Here is a 7,110-nt window from a genome sequence, read left to right on the forward strand (position 1 = left end):
GCTCTAATCACAAACAGCTGCAGTCAGAAATCCCCCAATACTACAGACACTTTATCTGCCCCCAGCTTCATCTGTCACCTCCCTACATCCACCGCTGAATCCCCCACCCCCACCCCTCCCCCCTTGGTGTCATTCATTATCCAGAAGGTCGCATTTGAACTTATGCATGACTCCCTCTGTCTGCTCCCTGCAGAGCAGACGAGTGAGGGAGGAGATGGAGGAATATTAAAGAGCTGTTCCAGGGCAAACTGTCTCATTTTAAAAGGTCCCAGCAAAGGATGTCAACGTGCACGAGTCAGAGGATGTGTGAGGAAAGGGATCTGCTCGTGCTCAGAACTCTATTTATAGTGTTGGTCTGTCTCTTGACCCCGCCCTCCTCTGTCTGTGGCTCTCAGCTCATTGGTTCCGGCTGAAGCTGTGAATCTGACTGAGAGGCAGGTGTCACCCCCTCAGTTTGTCCCTTTGGCAGAAAATTAACTGGAGCTACGGCAACTCAGGAGGCTCAAAGGTCACATGAACGGCTCAAATGTGACTCTGCGTCCTGATGTCGTGGTTTGTGTTGCTGAAACTGTAAAACGTGTTTTTGACCTTTTACTGAACCACATTTGTCCAGGTAACATCAGGATGATGATGTCACCGCACTGACAGAACTCAGATGATCTGACAGAGACACAGAGACTTAAATACAGGTGAGGAGGAGGGGCAACATGTGAAACAGTCCACGGTGGGGCAGGTAATCATATTGGCGGGAAATCACACAAGGAAGTTTGTTTATTAATGCTGTTCAAATACACTGAGGTGTTTATCAGACACATCAGGTGTGTAACAGGTGTGACATGACGACAGTTTTTATTTCCTCAGATTTTCAAAATAAATGTCTGACAGATGATTTGCTGCAGTGGCTGCGCAGCTGTTTGAATCCAGATGTGTTCTGCAGATCTTCAGCTGGTTACACAAGAAAATACACAAAAACACACAATCCTGCTTCTCAAATCCAAGTCACGTGTGTGTCTGTGTGTGTGTGTCTACAGAGACAGACTGATCTCAGATCATCCTGCAGTTGTTTGGTCCAGTTCCAGTTCCAGGTCCAGGTCCAGGTCCAGGTCCAGGTCCGAGTCCAGGTCCAGGTCCTGTCTGTTCACAGTAGTTTTCTGTGTTTGGAGTCTGTGTTTTCCTCCTCCTCCTGTCATCATGGATCTGCTCACTCAGCTCTTCCTCACAGTCAGTTCTCCAGCTGTTTCCTGTGGAGGTTGAACGGACGCTGCTCAGCCTCAGGTGACGTCAGGTGACTGACAGTGTCAGGTGAGTTTCACCTGCTGACTGAGCAGAAACACAGAGGAGCCACACACTCCTTCAAACTCATCCAGAGTCAGACCTGAACCCTCAGACCTGAGGATGTCATCATCTCTGATGTCCCTCCAGAATAAAGCTCCAGAGAAACAGAGGCACAATGATCCAGCGATAGTGATAGTAGACACACACACACAAATCTTATGTTGAACGAGAGCTGGTGTTTACGATCGCCCTGAGCCTTCGGCCATGATGGATTTAGTACTGATGGGAGAGGAAAGCCTCCAATCATTCATCACACACACACACACACACACACACACACACACACACACACACACACTGACCCAGTTACCCTGATCTGAGCTGTAAACTGTAGACATGCATCACTTTGGTTGAGCAGAGGAAACAGACCTGAGACCAGCTCACAGCACCACCACCTGAATCAGCTGATCACACTTCCTGTACTGAGCTGGAGTCAGTCTGAGTGGAGTCATTGTTTTAATTAAAACACATCAGCACCAAGTTTGTGTCAAAGAGATGAAATCAGCTCCATGTTTAGAGCTGCAGAGACAAACACATCAACGCATCAACAATATCAATCATGTCCTGAACTGATCATTTATATCACTCAGTTTATTCTGTCTGTGCTGGTTTCACTGCTGCTTCTTCTTCTTCTTCTTCTGTAAAGTGCAGCGTTTGCAGGAGACTTGAACATCGTCTAATGTCTTTATGATGAGTGATGATGTGACAGAAACTGAACCTGCATCTACATCTCTCTGTTCTCTCCATCCACTCGTTTATCTGCTGCTGTCATTACGTTCAGTTTCACTGTTATCTCTCTCTGTCTCTCTATCTCTCTCTCTCTCTCCCTGTCTCTATCTCTCTCTCATTCATTCCCCCTCTCTCTCGCTCTTTCGCTCGCTTTCTCTCTCTCGCCCCCCCCCCCGTCTCTGTCTCTCTCTCTCTCTCTCTCTCTCTCTCTCAGCTGCAGAGCTCAGGATTTATTCATTTTTCTCACCACAGAAACTCACAAAATCACCATTTCTCTCGGGGTGTCGTTGCCCTGCCAACCCTGCAGTAATAAATGACTCTGGGCCTGTTCCAGGTTTCATTCATGGGGGGGGGCAAGGGTCGTGGAGGGGGGTCAATGCATCAATGACTGTTAGAGTTTCACGCTGCCCGCGCTGCAGTCCAGCCAGATCAAACACACATCAATCAAACACCTGCAGAGTAACAGCCAATCAGAGAACACAAACACACATCTGTCAGTGTCAGCCAATCATCCCCCATCTAATCGTTACCATGACAATGATGCAGGTAAGTGGTGAGCCAGGACCTGACATCATCATCATTATCATCACATTCTGCATATAAATGTGTGTGTGTGTGTGTGTGTGTGTGTGTGTGTGTTTGTAAAATTTTAAATGATGTTAAAACAATATAAATATATAATTTAAAAAGAGGTTAAAAGTCAACATCTCCAGGTATTTACTGAACATATTCTGTTTTTACAACTGTAGAAATTAATTAAAAAATCTCATTATAAAACATCTCTAACATGTTCAAAGAAATGAAATAAATAAATAAATATTGAAGAAATAAATTAAAATGACCTCATTTACATAAAGACCTGTTTTATATAATAAATTCAGAAGTTATTTCCTGCTCATTTGTAGCAGCAGATACTTTGTGAAGGAAAGCTGCAGAGTCACAAGACGTGTTTAGATCACACCACTCAGTTCAGATCCTGCAGGCTCCTGGTCCTGAACCTGGACCTGGACCTGGACCTGAACCACAGCACTGTGGGCCCGTCACCGGTGGGTTTCTGTGTCGTACTGATGAAGTCATGGTGACACCAGGATCTGTCTGCAGCTGATCTGACAAACACAAATCAACAAACTCCTCTTTCTTCATATTTAATTCAGCAGAACCTTTAAATCAGCTGTTAAACACCAACACGTCTGCATCAGTAGGTGGAGACCGACATAATGATGATGGAGGAACAAAAATACACACAGAAGCAATAAGAATCAATAGGATGTGTAACAGTGATGACTCCCACCACAGAACAGTCAGTGACTGAAACAGGTGGAGCTGCTGTTTGTAAAGGTGTAAAAACAGCTGCATGTTTAATAAAGTGTGTTTCAGTTCACACAGAAACACGTTTCATCAGAGCTCATCAGAGTGATGAGACAGAAACAGACTCAGATCATTTACTGTGAGACATTATATAAGAGGAACCACAGTGGTCACTGCGCCGTCGCTCACTGCTGAAGCTGAGGAGGCAGAAAACAGGAAATAATAGGAAGATGTGATGTTCACATGAATGTGAGTGTTAACGCTTCACAGAGCTTCATTATTTACATCAGAGAATAAAGACGCAGCGTTTGTTCACTGCAGCCTGAGGAGCAGAAGATGTTTCTATACATAGAGCTCTCACATGAAGGGCCCCAGGCCCCGGCTGTCGCTCATGTTAACCATCGGAGCGGCTGCATGCACATACAGAGACACTGAGACACAGGATGTCGCTCTGAAGACCACAATGCAGAACAGATTCTCGCTTATCGCTGAACATGATCAAAGGGAGGGCGACTGATGTTCAGTGAGGCGGGAAAAGACGAAGATCAACACAAGAGAGTGAAAGTCGCTGCACGTTTCAGACTCATACAACATGTTTCCTGTTTCTCTCACATTCTGACATCAAGTGATTTTATTCTGAGAAAACAGCCACAGGACTGAACATCAGCGCTGCTGTAGATAAAAAATATTTAGACAAAGAAGTAATGAGAATGAAAACAGAGTCGTAACTGTGAGAAAAAGCTGTAATATTATAATAATAAAGTGTTACAACAGAACATCAGCACCACTGACATATTGAGAATATTAGTGTTTTCATAAATGATTTGTTGATGTGTATTAACTGTTAATACATGTTTTCATATGTCTGATTATTTACTATTAAATATGATTAAACTATGACTAAAACATTAATTATCTGTTTTTATACAAATTACTTCATAAGAGTCACCGTCTTCGACACATTAATAAAATAATATCACGTACATAACAGCCTGTTTATATATTCAGTCTTGTATAAAGTGACTGAACGTTGAACAGTGACCCAGGTTTGTTCAGACTGATCAGTCTGAGTCTGACGCTGCAGATGCTGCAGCTGTTTGTCACAGAGCCGAGTAAACTGGAGGTTTTCATGTTTTCAGTGTGGGAGGTAATAAAAGCTTCAGAAAGATAAAACTCAGTGTGAGTGAGCTCAGGGACGTTTTCTATCAGAGAGTCCACAAACCGAGACAGAGAATTACCAGAGAATTTACTGTGGCTCCCCACACGAAGGACGCAGGAAGCTGTTCTCTCTGTTTAAAGATGCTTTCTGGATTTTCTCATAGTTTTTGTGACGGAGAAAATCCAATTAGTTGTGGCAGCAGCGGGAGCAGGAGGCCGAGCACTGAGCTGAGGGATGAAACAGACGGTGAGTGTGGTTCTCTGAACTCTCAAATAAATCAGTGTTTTAAAAACCCTGAGGGCCACAAACGACTCGTCCATTCACCTAAAGCAGAGAGAGACAGAAACATCAGGACCAGAGGACGAAGACCAGGACAACTGACTGAAAACAGACTCCACAGGATGGTGAGTTTCTCTGGACTGAATCTTCCTCCTCCTCCTCCCCAGGTCTCTCTTTCTCACCTGACCACACTCATCACATGACCCAGCTCTGAACAACACAATCATACTGTGGAGTCAGAGGAGCAGAGTGTGACCTCTGACCTCTGTGACTCAGATTGATCACTGTGCTGGTTTAAACGAAAGCCTGCAGGGACCAGATCTGAGTCCAGACCCTCTTCACAGGTCTCCAGAGTCTGGAGGGTCGAGTCTCCTGAGAGGAGACCTTTGACCTCCTCCTCAGTCATGTGACGGGTTCAGACCTGGACCGTTTGTGTGACTCCATGTGTTATCTTCACATTCACCACTCAGCTGTACACACGGACATCAGATAGTGTGTTGGACCGTGGTCCAGACTCAGGACTAGTTACTCCACTTGAAACCACCTGGTCTTGACTAGGCACTCTGGTCCTAACTGGGGACTTGAACTGTTGGTCTTGACTTGGGACTTGGGCCAAGACTTGAGACTAGATGTTGACTGTGAACTTTTACAATCAGGTCCTGATTAGTCCACGCTGAGACTTGGGGACTCTGGAACTTGCTTGGTCCAGTTCGGTCAAGTTCCTCAGCAGGTTTTCTGTGACCTGATGTCAGTTTGAGGAACTCGTAATAAAACTTAAATGAGCTGCAGGACCACCGAGGTACCGTACACACAGACCTCTGAGGGTTGTCTTTTCCTGCCTGAGTCTCCAGGTTGTGATTTAATGATTTATCTGGTCTCCCTCAGTCCCTGCTCCCTCTGACTGACAGCAAGGTCTCACTGATCTCAGGTCATTTGTGGAGGCAGCTGGAGGGAGGAACCAGGGGCAGAGCAGAAGAAGAAACAGGCCCTGGAATAAAAGATTCAACAGAAACCTTGGTCCCAGTGAAAACAAGTAAATAAAAAAAGAAGATATTTTACTTCCTGAGGATTTAAAGTCTAAAAGTTTTCTCATGAACACTTATTTTATTCACACTGACTGTTAATGGTCCATCAGTATGTGGACGAGTATATAGATCTGTCCTTGATCTGCACTGATGTTTGTGTGTTTGTGTAACTGATGTTTTATTTAACTTTAACTGTGTCGACAGCTCGATGAGTCAAACTGAAGAAGATGGATGTGAAAAAGAAAAACTTTAAATCTGATGTGTGATGAGATCTGACACATGTTCACTTCAACAACCTCTCCAGGGTTTCAGTTGTGTCTCTTCATCTTTACATCCTTCTGTCAACCAGTCCTCCAACCAGTCCTCCAACCTTAACCAGTCCTCCAACCAGTCGGCCAACCAGTCCTTCAACCTAAACCAGTCCTCCAACCTAGTCCCCAGAGGACTGGTTTGGGAATGGTTTAGTATGGGGAACTGGTTTTGGTTGGGGGACTGGTTGGTGGACAGGTTGGGGGACTGGTTGGAGGACTGGTTGCAGACTGGTTGGAGGACTGGTTTAGGTTGGGGGACTGGTTGGAGGACAGGTTTGGGGACTGGTTGGAGGACTAGTCCTCCAACCAGTCCCCGAACCAGTCCTCAAACCTAAACCAGTCCTCAAACCAGTCCTCAAATCAGTCCTCCAACCTAAACCAGTCCTCCAACCTAAACCAGTCCTCCAGTCTGTCCTCCAACCAGTCCTCCATCCTAAACCAGTCCTCCAACCAGTCAGAGACACAGAGACAGAGTCAGAGCTGATGAGTTGACACAGACAGAAACAGTGGGTCTGTCTGCAGTGATCTCTGCAGCTTACAGGCGTCAGGGGGTAATGAAAACTCATGAATGAAAGATGAAACACACTTTTGTTTTTTAATTTAACCCTGGTTTAAGGTTTCAGATGAAATACTGAAGGACCTGTCTCCTCCACCCTCCCCACCCCCCCTTTAGAGGGAGTCCAGGCTGTTCCCTGATGTCTGGATGTAATGAATCAGCTCTGACTGATATTACTGTTCTGAGGCCTGAGGAGGCTGTCGCAGTGCTGCAGTGATCAGGGAGGAAACATCTCACACACTGTTACAAACACACAAACAGATGCACAAACAGACAGAGACAGTCTATCAGCAACATGACAACAGATTAATGTTTTGACCTTTGCAGCAGCACTGACTGATGTCCAACATATCTCTGATCATTTCCTCTTGTCTCCTGCAGCCATGTCCTCCTCCAGGAGATGAGAGG

The sequence above is a fragment of the Trachinotus anak genome, unplaced genomic scaffold (assembly GCF_046630095.1).
Source record: "Trachinotus anak isolate AG129_WGS33_773 ecotype Australia unplaced genomic scaffold, CSIRO_AGI_Tana_v1 ptg000018l, whole genome shotgun sequence".
Lineage (NCBI taxonomy): Eukaryota > Metazoa > Chordata > Actinopteri > Carangiformes > Carangidae > Trachinotus > Trachinotus anak.